Genomic DNA, 17,535 nt, shown 5'->3' with positions numbered 1-17,535 from the left:
CTCAGTGTTTTACATGCCTTAAACAAACTTTAGTAAGGTAAATGTAATTGCCAAAAAGGATATAATAATATATAGTACATATACAATGATCACAAATTAATTAACCATATACCAAAAACACATGTTAAAGACAGAAAATCAGCAATACCTTTTAAATTTTTGTCATGCCATTTCTCAGTTGCATTCTAGATTCTCTCCTTTGGATGTAGCTGTTATTCTGTTTTTAAAATAATCTCCTTTTGTGTTTATTTCATTCTTAAATTATATTGCAAACTTTGAATACATTTTTGTGTAATTGGGATGATCCTGCATATAATCTGATTGTGAGGTCAACCACACTGATGCATAAAGCTATAGCACATTCAATTTCATACTGTGTGGTGCATTATTATACAAATATTACCTCATTTATCTGCTGTTCTGTCAATTTATATTTCATATATTTCCTTCTGTTAACATAATGCTATGAAACAGTGTATATGTGCAAAGATTCTCTAGGAGTGGAAGTTGTTACTTCATGGATTTGCACATTTTAAAAAGTGTAATATTAATACACTTTAATATTAAGTTATATTCCCAAGTTGTTAAAGCATTTTACATCCTCACCAGCAGTGTACAGCATTCCTACTGCTTCATATTCCTGCCCGTACTTAGTAGCTTTAATTGCTTCTAGGCGACCTTTTGATGTTTGTATTATAAAAAACAAAAAACACAAGATAGAAGGAAACCACATTTTCTTTGCCACAACTTAAATTTCAATGGCTCATACAATAGTTTATGTGCAATTTCACAAGTATGTAGTACTTAATCTTATTATATCTGTGACAATTGTTTTCATGTGTCAGCTTGGTTAGGCTATAATATACAATTATTTAAACAATCATTAATCTAGTTGTTTCTGTGAAGGTATTTTGTGAATGTAGTTAACATCTATAATCAGTTGACTTTAAGTTAAGGAGAGTACACTTAATAATGTGTGTGGCCTTCATCTAATCAGTTGAAGGTCTTAACCACAAAAATAGGTTTCACAGAGAAGAAATTCTGTCTCAAGACTGTAACATCAAATCCAGCCTAAGGTTCCAGTCTTCCAGTCTGCCCTACAAATTGGATTTCTCTTGCCCTTTCTCTCTTTTTTGCTCCATTTCTCTTTCTCTCATTCTCTCTTTCTCTCTTTCTCTCATTCTCTCTTTCTCTCTCTCTGTTACACACACACACACACACACACACACACACACACACAGAGCTTTAAGTTTCTTCTATTCAACAGCAACAAAAAATTAGGTTTGGGGAACAAACTTTGGAGAGTTATTAATATATGCATAAAGATATATTGCACAGGGGAAAAATGTGTTCAAATTCAAATGTAGAATTTATAACATATTTCTCAGTCTTTGCTAGAGTTGTTTTGTTTCTCATTTAGTGACATCTGAATATCAAGAATAAAAAACAATCTTTCTGAAGTAGGATGGATTCAAATAAAGTCATTTAAACCTCAGAATATAACAATATACATTTTTACTTTTCTATACTTGAATAAATTTCTTCATTGTTTAGAATATGCAAGCAATTCTCTCATTTTTATTTAAATAAAATTTTAAGCAATAGCTCAATTATTTTTTCTATAAAAAAGGGCTGATAATAACCTGAATAACTCTCAAAAAGCCATAACAAGATTTACATCTTATCAATAGCATTTCACCAATAAATACTCTGCTGTCGTGTAGCTATCCCACAGAAACTGTGTAGACTTCCATCCGAAATTTGATTTGGATGTAAAGAACAATGACACCACACACACATCACGAGGGGGTTGGAGATTTGTCTCTCACATTAAAAGACTTTCTGGGGAGAGTGGAGAGGTCTCCCAAGCATATGCAACCTGGCTTGAGAGAGCAGAGAAAGGAGACAGACATGGTTCTTTTATGGTGGGTAAGAAGTGTGGCCAGAGTGTGGTTCACCTTGTGTGGTTTGAACTTCGAGCTGATGCTAAAGAAGGGAGCATCTGGGCTTTCTTATCAGCTTTTCCAGATGTGGGGCAGCAGTGGGAGAGGGAGGGATGAGGTTTAAAAGCTCTCAACAATCAAACATTAAAAAAACTAAATTATACATATACATATATCCACTCCTTTTTTAGATTATTTTCCCATAAAGGCCGTTACAGAATATGGAGTAGAGTTCCCTGTGCTATACAGTAGGTCTTTATTAGTTATCTATTTTATATATAGTAGTGTGTATGTGTCAATTCCAATCTCCATTGTAAATCAACTATACTCCAATAAAAATTTTAAAAAATAAATTAAAAGAAGAAGTCATACTCCTATTACATATATGTTGTAGGAAGTAAGCATAAGATGAATCCACTGTAATTTATTTCAAAGGGATTTTCACTATCAATAATCCTGTACTCTTAACTACTATGGAGTAATTGCAGAAGTAAAAAAGAGAAAGTCTTTGTTTACCAAGTTTTTGGAAATTTTACTGAACTTGCAATGCGTATTTTTTATCAGTAGCCCCCCTCACATTCTCAAGCATGATTTAAAAGAGTAAAATTTTACAAATGATTCTTTAGATAAAATTGTACCTTCTGATACTGGAAATGTGGTAGATGAAATAACATGAAATGATGCCTGATAGAAATGTCTATAAATGCAGTCATTTAACACGAAATAATACTTTGATTTCAGAGAAGAACTTGAGAGAGAGAAAACGCTTCCCCATTGATAAAAAACCATTTAGGATGATAAGTGGGAAAGTTGATGATGGACTTTTCTCTAGTAGGGAGTTGGGAAGAAATGCTGATCTTTGAAACCTAGAGGCTTGTGATTTAATGCCCACTTAAGGCCAAGACCTTGGATCTTTTTGATAAGTTTCCATTTCAAGTTATACATAAATTTGTAGCCTTAAAACAGTTGACAAATTAAATGAAACCATGGACTAGAAATAAATTTTTAAAAAGTAACTTATAAGGTTCCAAATCCTTTGCTCTCCATTGACTCTGCTTAGAGGGAAAAAAAAAAAGTTTAAGAACTCGGACTATAGATTCATTCCTGCTGTGGTTTGAGATCCTAATTAACACTATTTACCTGGTCTGGTAACCACCAAGATGAGAAATTAACACAAAATTTTTCTGGAATTGATTATATTTCTGAAATATCTGGGATAAGCAATTGAAAAGGCACTCTGAAAATACAAGACTCAATCTGTTATCTAGGGATGCCTCTGGAATAAATCTGTCTAAATATTGCCTCACAATTCAAAGTAACAAACACCAGAGGATAGGGAAAACTGTATTATAGTGACTAAGGGTTCATGATCCAATAAACAGGAATAATTTGTAATTTATGATAATAAAGCAATTTGAAACAATAACAAGCACTTTGGAATTAGAATTTAATATTCAGTTTGACTAGCACAATTAGACATAGGTGAAGAGAGTATGAGTGAATTAGAAGACTCTAGGAAATGACATACTATACAGTGTAGCAAGATTAAGGCATAGAAAATACTAGGGATATTAAGGATAGAATTAGATGGTATACATATATTTAATAAAAATGTCAGAGTGAAAATTTCAGGGAAATGAGACAGAGGTAATATAAATAGAGTAAATGAATAAATATTTCTTAGAAATAGATTTTAATATGGCCCAAGCAGAATGAATTAAAGTAAATGCACATCTGAACATTATAAGACTGCAAAAGAACAAAGAGGATACCAAAACAGCAGCTAGTAAATAAAAACAAATAATAAATGATGAATGACAATAAGAATGACAGCAATCTTCTCAACAGCAGCAATTGTAGCAAAAATCAATGAAGTCTGTTTTCAGAATCTAAGAAGTACTTGTCAAAAACATTCAAATTCATAGATAAATAAGTATTAAAATAGAGAGGGAAATAATTTTAAAAAAATCAGGTTCTGGGAGAAGTTACAACTGTCCTTCAGTGAAAAAAACTGTAAAGGAGTATGCTTCAGAATTATAAAAAATGAATTCTGAAGAAAGGACAAAGGATTCAAGATATTTTGTGAACAAAATTGATAAATACACAAGTGAATCTAAAGTGATGGAAATTTAAAACAGCAATAAACTCAATAGTTAATGTTTTTAAATCAAAGAGAACTAGAAAGCAGTCTAAAATAGGGATAAAGTATTCATTGACTTAAAAAAAAAAAATTTTTAAAGTTGCTGACCGGAGTAGCTCATACAGAATATCGAAAGACTTCTCAAACCTGGTGTGTTGCTCTGTTGGGAAGGCTGCATTGTTAAATAATACCTTTGGCCCAAGGAGCTTCCCATGAGACCCAGTCCTCTGATGTACTGAAGTACTGCAACTAAAAGTTTATGGAGATCAAAAACAAGAGATATCTGACCTTGACAGTTTTAAATAGTAAGAAATAAAACGAACTCCTTTAATCAAGAAAGTTCAAGTTAGTTTACCAATAATAAATTTGTTGTTATTGTTGATGCTGTGATAGATTTCCCATATCAGTAAAGCAGAAAAAGAAGATACAAGTCAAAATTGAAATTGTGTTTACAGTAGTATTTATAACAGGCAGTTCACAAAGCACAAATATAGCTTCTTGAACAAGCTTTGAATCCACGAGTCTTTCTAGCTGAATTAGATGCTACCTTCTCATTGATTACCAAACAATTTCCCCAGACCTCTCTCCTCACACATTTGTGTATCTGACAATAAAATCCATTCATGTATAATTATGAATCAAAACTTAATTATATTAAAATTTCCTAACAATAAATGTTTACATATTACAAAATAGTGTTCTAATTTGTACAATTTTTATTAGATTTCCAGGAATAAAACTTTGAGAGCAGAAATTGTGCTTATTAATATATACATGTTGTTTTGTATTTTGTAAATGTCTACACATTCTAGTACTTCTAAAAGTGTGTGTGTGTGTATCCTAGCAAAAAATATGTGTGCAAAGTGTTTAATAAATATTAATTAAATGACTGTGCAGGGGTACATTATGATTAATATATGTAATTTCCTGTTAGAGATTTCAATGAGATAGTTGTTTGGGATTACAATAATTCAATTAAAGAGCAGAGGTATTTAAAAAAACGTGTTTCATATGGAAGTTTTCTCATTGTAATATCTCATCATCCCTAGTTGAAAATAAAAGTTTAACAGCTATTCCTCTCTGTCCACTTTAGCATATTAGTTTCCAATCCATTAACTCTAACAAGTTAACACAAATACACTTATATATTAAAACAAAATATTAAAAGTGCTATATATTACAAAGAAATTACAATACGTTTACATCAGCAACCTCTGAACTAGCCTATTCATTTTAGGGAAGAAGATATTTCATTACTGTCTGATTTGTAACGTTACTAAACTTTTGTTTTCATGATATACTAAATGCTTTATCAAATTCTAAGAGCTGTTATCATTACAAATTCATTTTCTACAGAGAGGGGAAGTGCTTAAGCCACCGATTCAGTGAACCCATCATATATAGACAGTTTATTTTAATCATCAACATGAAAATTTTAGCTAAAAGGTAAAAAGAAAGCATTTATAAAGCATATTACATGTAATTATTTGAGAAAGAATTTCCATTATTAAAACAAAAATAACTCCATAAATATTGAAACTACCAACTTGTGCAGTAATATAAAACTAACTTTTAAATAAATCTTTCATTGGATTATCTTGTGATTAAATTTGAGGTTGTTTTGTTAGGTTGGGTCTAGTATCAGGTTTTTTATCCCTATTATTTTTCAAAAACATATTTTATGATACAAATCAAATTCAAAGTGTGTATGTATATATATGCATCTGTGATAATATCTGTATATGTGTGTATATACATATATAAATAAGTAAAAATTTGGACTTTAGAGAGTACATCAATAAGTGTGTTCAAGCTACTATAATTTTTATTAAGTAGTACATATTAGTGATATTTTCATCAAATTAGTTATCAGATCATAGACTTCAGAACAAATAGGAGGTTGAGGAAGCTAGATTTAGATCAAAATGGAAGAGTAGGAATGCTGGATATAGGGGAATTATCTGAAGAAGACTGGACTAGATTAAACATTATAAAGTGAAACTGAGGATAGACTGTGGGGTATTTTTTTGGGGAGGGGATAAGAATAATATGTATGTGTAAAGTTAGAACCAAAATAGGTGAGAGTAGGATAGAAAAATGTCTATCTTCTGTTACAGATTTGCCTAAGGTTTCCTGAATAAGACAAAGCTGGTGAGAGAATGTTCACTATTCAGCAAAAAATACCACTGACATAACAATGTGCCTAGCACTGTGTTGAGAGAATGAAGTACATTGTTCATTCCTCAAAAGCAACCCTATGAGCCAGGACTATTATCACCATTTTATACATGAGAGAAGAAAAACCCACATTTTCTAAAAAACACACAAATAGTAGGGATCTCAAAATTTCAAACCAGATATTATCATGTCTAGTTAGAAATAATATCCTAGTTAAGGCTTGGGAATTAAAATTAAAGGAGGGACTTCCCTCGTGGCACAGTGGTTAAGAATCCTCCTGCCAATGCAGGGGACATAAGTTTGATCCCTGGTCGGGGAAGATCCCACATGCCATGGAGCAGCTAAGCCCATGCACCACAACTACTGAGCCTGTGCTCTAGAGCCTGCGAGCCACAACTACTGAGGCTGAGAGCCACAACTACTGAAGCCCATGCACCTACAGCCCGTGCTCCACAACAAGAGAAGCCCCCACTCGCTGCAACTAGAGAAAGCCCGTGTACAGCAACACAGACCAACACAGCCAAAAAAAAAAAAAAAGTTAAAGGCAATAGAATAGTAAAATCCTCTAGTATTTCTGGCACAAAGAGAATTTTCTTGATTATAAGTGTGTTGAGAATCTTTTATTTCTATGCAAGTGGTAATTCCTCCTCAGAATTTTCTCCAGTGAGTCTCAGAAATCTATTTTGCTTACTCTCACTTCCTGTTCAGCTTTTAGGAGTATATTCCAATAAAATATATTTAATTTCTTAGCTTCACTAGTGCATTCTTTTTATTATTAGACCCAGAAACCAATTAATTGAGAGCAATGGTTTCTTGTCTGGTGACAAGTAAACACTTCCTCCAGAATATCACCTAGTAATAGTCTTCCGTGACCCAATAGGCCTCCCCTGTTTACTGTGTCTGACATGGATAAGACCACTCTTTATTCACTCCTTGCAATGCACTATGGGATTAGACACAGTTTTTAACAAATAGTATTATTTTCCAAAACTTCTTTTTTCTTGCAAGTTATGTCTCCTCACTGACTATTTTCATACATTTAAGACATAGAAACAAGGGAATTAAGGACAGAGAAAAACTAATTTAAAATAAAGAATAAAAATAAATAAATGCAAGTAAGATGTATATCTATGGAAATCTGTAAATATGCTGAGTGTCAGATATAGAAGAATATATTTCCTCAGAATTAAATCCAAATTTCACGTTGGTAGGGAAGTCAAGATTGCATGTAATTGTTAAAGTGTGCTTGGAAAAACATACTCGCAGAGATACTGTAGTATAGATGTACCTTCAGTCTCTTAGTCTATTGATTTTTGAGATTAGGTTGACATCTGAGTTGCTGGTGAATATGACTTAATATGGATTTTAACTATAACCCTTTGTATTAGTTTCCTGCTATAACAAATTACTATAAATTTAGTGACTTACAAAACACACATATGTGATTAACGTTTTGGGGGTCAGAAGTCTTAAAATCAAGATATCAGTGTCTGGCAAGTCAGAGTTCTAAAACCAAGGTTCCTTACTTCTGGAGGTCTCTTAGAGAATCTATTTCCTTGTCTTTTTCAGCTTCCAGAGGCCATCTGCAACCCTTTGCTTGTGGCCCCTTCTGTCTGCAAAGCTCATCACTCCCCTCTTTTGAGTCCTCATAATTTCTCTCTCTCTCTTTTTTTTTTTTTTCCTGGTACGCGGGCCTCTCACTATTGTGGCCTCTCCCGTTGCGGAGCACAGGCTCCGGACGCGCAGACTCAGCGGCCATGGCTCACGGGCCCAGCTGCTCAGCGGCATGTGGGATCTTCCCGGACCGGGGCACGAACCTGTGTCCCCTGAATCAGCAGGCGGACTCTCAACCACTGCACCACCAGGGAAGCCCGCATAATTTCTCTCTTACTTTGACTCTTTTGCCTCCCTTTCGTAAGAACTCTTGTAATTACATGGGACCTGCCAGGGTAATTTCCCCATCCTTACCTTAATCACATCTGCAGAGCCCTTTTGCCATCCTGTAAATAACATATTCACAGGCTCCAGGCATTAGGATGTGGACATATCTGCATGTGTGTGTGGGAGGAGGTGGGTTATTCTGCTTACCACACCCTTACCTGTATGTTTTTCCACACCTATAGTCTTCTATCCTCTGTATATCTCAGTCCCTTTCTGTGAACCTTGCATTTCAAATCAAGTTTAAAAAAATAGATTTTTTTAGAAATGAGCAACGACTGGTCTTATTGTTCTCATCATTGAGCAGATTTCTCACAGCACATCTCGTAAGTAACAGGTACTCTTTCAGATGGCTGTTTGACTCAGAACCAGGCCCTGGTCCAGTTAAACTGTGGTCAGAGTTGATAGGTCCCACGACGCAAAGCATGTTAAACTGCGTGCAGAATTGTGCTAGCTACTTGATTCTGATGGAGCTGTGGATACGGCAGACATTCAGAGTGTGGTGGACTCTTTCCTACTACTCTAGTTGTTCTTTGTCGTTAGCAAGCTGGCCATTTACCTCTTTATCTGTTTGTCCATTTGTTTCTGGGTGAGATGAGCACTGATTAGAGATCAGCTTTCAGGCAGAAGGAGCAACCAGCCAGGAAACAAGGAGGCGTGAATAGTGTGGAGCTGTCTGGGACCTATGAACTGTTTGGTACAGGTGTCATTTTGGGATGTAGGTCACCATGGAAAGCCAGATATCAGGAGTCTGAGAGGTAGGCAGCAGTTAGGCCTAGAGAGACTGGGTGTTTTAGGAGATTCTCTCCAGTGACATTCTGAAAATAGTATTTAAATGATGCATCTTAGGAGGTGTCAAGACCAGTGAGAAAACTTGTGATGTTACTTGTAATAAATGCAAATTGCCCAAACCAATGCGTTAATAGTAATGGGAAAGAAGTTTTAGGAAGGGTGACAAGTTGTTAAGAAGAGGTTTTTCCAGGATATAGTGCCTGTGAAGGAAGGGAGGGATTTCTGTAATCTTTATGCTTCTTTATGATAATTCTACAAATGGGGATTGGAAATGTATAAGAAAAGCACTTAGAGGGTGATTGCACAGTTTTATTATATTTAGGCTTCAGCAAACATTTTTAAGACTGTGTCACAGTTTACCCTTATCTTAAACAGCATTAGAGGAACAGATCAAAGAAACACAATAGACTGATTTTGATCAAAACATTACTCATAAGATCCTGGTGACTGACACATCAATGTGAACTTGTGATAAAAGATATGGATTAATAACTAGGTGAAGGACAGTATACAATGGTGTCAACCTAAAGAGAGGATGCTAGCATATCCCTTCAGAATCTAGATTCAGTTCTGTTTATTTCAGTGGTTGTAACCTGTTCACATTGTAACTCGAAAACTATAAAGTAGTTGTAACCACCAGATTTGTGTATGACAAAAATCTGGAGTCATGGTACATATTTTGTATTACAGAGTAAAGAATCCATAATATTTGGACAACAAAGAGTAAAGGACCAAAACTAATATGCATTTTAAAGTGATAAATGCAAATTCCTGTCCTCAGATCCAAAAAGCCAACCATACAAAGGATAGGATCACTTAGCAATAGCCTGTGTAAAAGAGATTGTGGAAGTTTTACTTGACAGAAGATCAATACCAATCAATAGTGTGATATAGCTCCAACATAGTTAATGGGATCTTATATTTCATGAACAGAAATATAGTAACTGGACTGAAGAAGCTATAGGCCATGCAGGAATCTTGGCAGTTCTGGGTACCATACTTTGAGGTGCTTGGTGAAATTAGAATAAATTTAGAGAATGACAACCAGAGGAATGAAAATAATTGTTATTGAAGGCTTCCTAGGTACCTGACACTTCATAATTGCTTTACTAAAGTGGCTTCCTTTATCTCAGAAAACAAGAAAAAAAAAAAGAAGAATGTGATGTAGGTGACGATGATGCAATATTTACGGGTGACGTCAGGAGAAGTTATCTGCTTGTCACACAAGGGGCCTCTCCGGTACAATTTCACTGGTGATCCAGCATCTGTGCTCTGACTGCACAAAGTGTCAGAGACTGAATTTGATCAGCACAACTTAAATGGATACATCTCTCAGAGCTAACTCAAGTTCACTAAGATCACAAACCCAGGTTTTACCCATTTTGGCAGGTCAGTAGTTCTCAGGGGGGAAACAAACCCCTCAAACTACTACAACAACAAAAACTAAAATGGGACGAGGCAGTTCTGCTGCCTGGCCAACGTATTTTGCCACTGTCAACATGATAGGCCAATTGTAATCAGAAGGCAGCTTGATGCATCTGTTACCTTAATGGGTTTAGATTAGATGTAAAACCTCATACATGAAAGCCCTGATTCTTAGACCTCCTCACCTCAGAAAGGTGCCCACCATTGTTTATATGATTAAAATGAAAGAAATGTCCCCTGTTAATTCTGACATACCATTGATTAGAAGATGTCAATTTTAGAAATGTTACAAGGTGAACAAAATGGTGTGTCTTAGAATTGATGAACGATGTTACATATAGTCCTGCGAGCCTGAGAAATGTTTGGTATATTAAACAGATTTTGCATGATTCTGCTCTAAAACATTACACGTCGATTGTACTCTCAGGCCATATTGTTATTTGCCTTATATCCCTGTTCTTTGGTGGTAGGCACACCATGGTTGTGCCGCAAATATTGCCTGATAGCATTACTGTTTCTGTCTTACACCTGAAAAAGCTTAGACTCAGGTAAAACCTTCTTTTCCTAGGTAATAGGCTTACAATCTGTTTTTTTTCTGGCACTGTAGCTTTCTTTCTTTGGCCTTGCAAACTTCTCTATTCAAACGTATCTGGCTAATATTGTGAAACAGTACGTGGGGTGAAGTAGGTAAGAGATACAGTGCAGAAAAAAAATCACAAATTAATATTTGCAATATTTCCTTAAGATAGCTTTCTTCAAATATTTGAAAGATTGCCAGGCAGAAGAAGGATTCATTTTCATTCCACATACCTCTAAGGAGTAATATAAAGCTAATGGATAGATTGTCTTTAAATTTCAGTGTATATAACAAGAAAATTTATAATTTAATAAGTTAAAATTCTCAGTGATGGGGTGATCTGACACAGTAATGAGTATTATCTTTGAATGTAATGCAAAGACTTCTTAAGATCAATTATATAAAGAGAGTTTAAGTATCAGATTCCGTCATTCAACAAATACCTAACTTTGTATCACTATCTACTAGCATGGTATTAGATATGGTAATTAGAGCAATGAAAAAGCTTTGATCCATGGAAGTTACAATGATCATTTTGCTAGGTTATCATTCTAACTTATAAATACAGGGTTTTTGTTTTTGTTTTTTTAATGAGTAGCCTTTGGACTAATCTACTTATAGGCTGGTGAGTAGGATACCCCTGGAGAACTTTAAGAACTATTGATTTATATTGGCTTCTTTCTCAGATGATAAGAATATCTAATTCATCTTTAACTTGTCATTGGTTCTATTGTCTGTTTTGTTCATCGTTATCACTCCCCACCCCTGACTTAATTAGGTTTTTCTTCCCAGATCCTTTCTTTTTAATGGAAAAACTACTCTCTCATACATGTCACCTGCCCAACAGAACACATTTTGTTTCTCTTTTGCAATGAACTGATCAATCACTTTACAAGAGTTTTAGCATCATTTGTAATATTCTTTTGGAAGGAGTACGTCTCTTATGAGCCATATTATCACTTGACTTTAAAACAGGCTTTTGCATCTGTATGTTATGTGTTTGTTAAAAGTTCAGGAACGGCTATTGTACCCGTCAACAAATATTTATTTTATGTCATTTTGTATCTCTATCTGATACGAAAGGGTAAGGATTCCTAAATTCTTGATTATTTTGCTGTCTGAGGTTTTACTGTATTTCAGTTAAGTCCACTAGGAGGGGAAAAAGAAGTAAAAGTGTTTAATATTTAATTTATATTTTATCCTTACAGTTAAATATATAATTATTATAGTTACTTTATCATTGGTAAAATGAACTCACTTAAAGGTTCATATTGAATCAACTAAACTTCCTTGTTATATTTAAAAAAGGAATCTTGCAGTTTTAAAATTTCTGCAGTTTGAGACTGTATCATCCAGCAAAACTAGCCTGTTGTGAATCAGAGATATAAAATCACAAAGCCTATGAAAAGTTGTGTCAAGCATGAAGTTATCTCCTCAGACACTTTTATGAGAAATATATTAAATCTAATAATTTGCTTTGTTCCAGAACCCTGCAGACTTTAGTGAAATAACTATACATTTGTCTCTTTTAACTAAAAAGAAATATTCATATTAACATTTGTATGCTGATAATAAGTTTTATTACACATTACTGCTACATTTTTAAACACCAAACATGATTAATTTGTGTTTGCAAATCTTGTTTTCCTGAGTTATGCACAAGTATGCCATATCTTATGGTACAAACGTTTTGTTCTTTGATGATATTACTTTAATTCTTAAATTTCAAAGTGTTTCATTGTGCTGTGCTTTAACGATATACAATATGTGACATACAACTGGTATAAAATTCCATCCTGATTCCTTAATTGTAAAATCAAATTAAAGCTAAATTCCCTAAACTTTTGTTTTTCTCTCTCTTTTCTTTCATTCCTTCCTCTCTTTCTTCCTCTCATTTGGTAATGTTTTCCTTTTGTCTTTTTCCTTTTTCTCATTCTCATATGCAAAGCAAGGGCTTTAATTTTATGACCTATTTTTAAAATTTTGGCCCATTCCAGAAAACTTAAACTATGATATTCATTTATTCATTTAAAAATATTTATTGATTACCTGACATATGTACTAAAGATGTAGTCCCTCATTTTTATTTTTTTTAATGTTTATTAATTAAGTTTTAAGAAATCAATGCCTGATTCTATGTTTGAATCCATGTAGGGGGGCATTATGGAGTTAGAAATGTAGGCTTCATAACCAGATTCCCTGGGCTGAAATTCTAGCTCTAATAGGGTGAACTTAACCTTATCCATCTTCAGTTTCCTTATCTATAGCCTAGGAATAACAGTATTAGCTTCCTCAAAAGAAGACCATATATATGTGTATATATACATACACACATACTGTTTTATACTGTTTTAGCTTCATCATGTTTGTTTTCTTTCTTTGTGTTGTGCTAAACAGGCTCTAAGCTGACCCTCAAGACCCTTTTCTCTTGCCTCTCTCACGCCCTTATGTAATTTCCATTCCTTGAGTGTGGTTGAATTTGCTGACTTGTCTCTAATGAAGACAATACAGAAAGACTGTTGGTATGCCATTACCTAGATTACAAAAAAGACTTTGGAGTCTGCCTTTCTTGCCCCATTTTGCTCTCTTTCCTGCCCAGAGGGAAACCAGCTACCATGTTATGAACTAGCCTATGGAGATGCCCAAGTGACAAGCACTGGCCACTCTGGACAATAGCCAGCAAGGACTGGCCAACATCCATGTGAGTGAACTTGGAAGCCGATTCCCCTGTTGTACCTTCAGGTGTCTGTAGCTATATCTAACACCTTAACTGCAGCCTAGTGGGAGACCTTGAGCTTGAGACACCCATAGCAACTATGAGATAATAAAACGTCGTTGTTTTGAGCCAGTAACTTTTGGGATAATCTGTTACGCAGCAATGGATTACTAATATCCTACTGCTACATCTCTTTCTTGACATTGATTGAATTGAAGTCCTTAAAAAGGAAAGATTCTCTGTGCTTTTTGCAGATGATAGTGAACAGTGTAAGGTAGATGGGTTAGGATGACCTCTCAGTAGGCTACCAAGGACAGTGTCACATTAGGGTATCAGGAAATCGTACAGTAGATACAAATGGCTTTTAATTTAAATGTAATGGAATTGCATTGCATTAAAATGAAATTCATTAGAATGAAATGGAATGGAAGGAAATAAAATAGGAGAGAACGTGATAGAAAAGATCTACTTGTTTTGGAAGTAATCAGGATAAGTATCAGTTGTATGTATATGTGAGTCTGTGTTAGAGGTCCTAAGAACATGTACACGTTCAGTGATTTGCCGGAGGAGCTCTCTGTACTCAGAAGCAGTTTTGCTCACAGCTATATTTTATTAACACAGTCAACAGGAGAAAGGGTGGGTTAGGCTGAGTCTGGAGGAATCCAGGCACAGATTTCCTATGTTCCCCTCCACCTGCACTCCTGCTACATGCACAGGGAGGGGTCACACAGAATGCACGCCTTAACCCAGCAGCAAAATGCGATAATGCGTGCAACCCAGGAGAGCCTGTTTGACCTTCAGAGCACAAGATTTTTTCCGAGATCTTACTGGTTATGTAAGAGCAACGACCAGCCACACATACTGAAATGCCAGATTTCAAAAAGGAAAGCAGGTGTTCAGCAGACCAGGTTGGGTAAAAAAGAGGCAGGTTCCCAGCTGCCAGCCATGGGCCAACCCTACAAATGGGCTCAGCTGAAGATGGTGGCTTCAGGCCTGCTGTGTTAACTCTTTCCTGTGCAGTGTGTACATGCCTTTGCATATTTGAATATGGCAGCCTTTCTTGTAATATCGTCTGAAATGAAATGACCCTTAATAATATTGATTCTTTAAGGACCATTCCATGTTTTATATCTGAACTTTTTCTTAATTTCTTCTTCTGAACTTCTACATGGTATTACTTATAACTTGAAGAGGAAATGTGTTAGATTCTTGAAGCTATTATAATCATGGATATTCATTCTTACCTGCCCTGCTAACTTGGTGCTCTGTGACAATAGGCATTAGGCTTGTATCTACCCAACGCTCTGTTAGAACAGACAGTATACACACACATTTTCCCTTTGAACAGGTATTGGCAAACTGAGCCTTGTGGGCTAAATTTGAACTACTGACTGCTTTTGTAAATGAAGTTAAAATTTTTTGTTAATTGAAGTACAGTTGATTTACAATGTTTCAGGTGTACAGCAAAGTGATTCAGTTATCCATATCCATATACATATTTTTTCTTTTTCAGATTCTTTTCCATTATAGGTTATTACAAGATACTGAATATAGTTCCCTGTGCTATACAGTAGGTCCTTGTTTATCTATTTTATATATAGTAGTGTATATCTGTTAATCCCAAACTACTAATTTATCGCTTACCCCCTTTCCCCTTTGGTAACCATAAGTTTGTTTTCTATAAAATAAAGTAAATAAAGTTTTCATGGAACACAGCCACACCCACTTGCTTATGTGTTGTCAATGGCTGTTTCTGCAACGTAAGCAGAGTTGAGTAGTTGCAATAGAGACTTCATGGCCCAGCAAAGCCAAACACATTTACTACCTGGCACTTTGCAGAAAAAGTCTCCAAAGCTCTGCATTAAGAAAGCAGAGTGGCTTGCACAAATGTTGAATAAATTATTCAACACCCTTGGAAACTAAAGAGAGTGATAAAGGGAATAGATAGGACAGTGATAATACAATTTTATTCCATTATTGTTACTTATTTTTCCTCATGGATGATACTTGTCAAGCAATTGTGATATAATAAGCCTATTGTTTCTCTCAAAGTTGCCCCCAAAATATTAAAGGCTGTCTTACGTAGTCTTGACTTAAGACTCTTCTAAACTTAAAGTCCCATTATCACCAACGTTTATACTCTGGTCATAAGAAATAGACATTAAGAGGTAATAAGTAATAATCTGTTAAGAACTGTTTTCTCAGAAATTCTGTTAATCCAAATGTCAGAAAAATATTTGGCAGACAATACCAGAAGTAGTAGAAAATAACAGATTTCATGGAATGAAATTTCAGTAGTGATGGTCTAGCTGAGAATCAAGAATGTGTTCAACTTGTGAGTGTAGACTTTATATGACTTATCACACAGAGGGTACAACCCAAAATGTATACACTAAGCAATATATAACATTTTAAATTAGGTATTGTGGCCTGCCAGTGCCTCTGGGACTGAAAACCTGCTTTTTTAATACAGCAGAAAAAATACAATAATAGAGTTTACCTGGAGCTGAGTTATGCTGGGTTCAGTAAGGAGAGTAGATTAGTGTGAAGTAGGATGGAGTGGTAGATGGTGAGATTTTCATCCAGGGTAAGATGTGGTGGTAATCTTGATGAGAACAGTTTTCATAGGAATCTGAGAGAGATTGAGGATAGGAAAATTAGCAACACTTGGTGGTGACCTATTTAATTAAGGTGGGTATTTTTGTGAGAGAGGAGAGAAGCTGTGTAGAGAGTATCCTGTCTTTGTCCAGGGTATGAACTATATGAAGTGAGAATGTTAAGGGGAAAGAGAAAGTATAAATAAATATGAATTAGAAAGTGGCCAAATATAGTAAGAAACTGGAAACACAAGCCTTGGAGTCAGGACAGAGCCTCACTGTATTAGGAAAAACACTAGACTATGGACAGAAGCAGGTGGGATGTAATTAAGTCATAGCCATAAATCTGCTAGTAATATAACATTACTTGCACAGGAATATGAATAAAGAAAAATGTATTGGTCTTTAAACGAGAAATTTTTACAAAAATTTGATGGTGTACCTTGTGAAAAAAATGGTAGTAAGACTAAATACCGATATGTTGACAATATGTAAGAAATATGAGGTATAAATATTTAACTCATAATAAGAGAAAAAATATTTGAGTGATTCCCCCCCTGTAAACACAAACAAAACAGGAGAAAATCTTGCAGTGAATAACATATAAATACATATTTGTGATTTTAAAAGCCTTTGGAGTAATTTATCAGTAGAGAACTTGCTCTATTCTGATGAACGAAAGCAGGGAACGTAATACTGTAAAATAAAATGAAGTAGCTGTCATTGTGGGCACACATTTTGCTTATTCAGGTGAGGCTTTGAGACCCAACTCGTCAACCCATGGCTCTGAAGAAATCATTTGCTTCACATTATTTCACAGGCATATACATTGTCTGAAAATGTCTTATTTGGGCCAGGATTCATCACCATGTTCTTTCAGCAAATTGGGCATATTTGTATAAATTTCTAATATCAAATGAATAATATTAACTATAGCAACAACCAAATATGTTATTTTCATATTGTACTTTATATTTTCCCAGGTAATTTCTGGAACAAAATCATCTGCCTTTATTCTCTAGAGTTGTGACTTGTCAGTTTTATAACTATAGAACACTTTTATTAATATTATGGTTTTAAACTCCTCTATCTGAGAAAACCTATTTTCAGTGAATCATCTGATTTTAACGAGGCCTGTCCTAACCCAATTTTCCACATGGGTTAATAAAGCTAGAATGAGTCATGGAACTGAGCAAAGGTCTGAGGGAACTGAGCTGAACTTGTTTCTA

General features: G+C 34.8%; 1 protein-coding gene across 1 annotated transcript in view; it reads left to right on the top strand.

Annotated features, from left to right (window-relative positions):
• The window catches only part of LOC114892337 (cadherin-12), a 990,049-nt gene that overhangs the window by 39,159 nt on the left and 933,355 nt on the right, over positions 1 to 17,535 (top strand). The gene's annotated exons all lie outside the window — the stretch shown is intronic.

This window comes from Monodon monoceros, unplaced genomic scaffold (genome assembly GCF_005190385.1).
Source record: "Monodon monoceros isolate NGI ecotype Baffin Bay Population unplaced genomic scaffold, NGI_Narwhal_1 Super_Scaffold_12, whole genome shotgun sequence".
Lineage (NCBI taxonomy): Eukaryota > Metazoa > Chordata > Mammalia > Artiodactyla > Monodontidae > Monodon > Monodon monoceros.
Note: the sequence above shows the minus strand (reverse complement) of the source record. Positions and strands in the feature narration are given on the sequence as shown.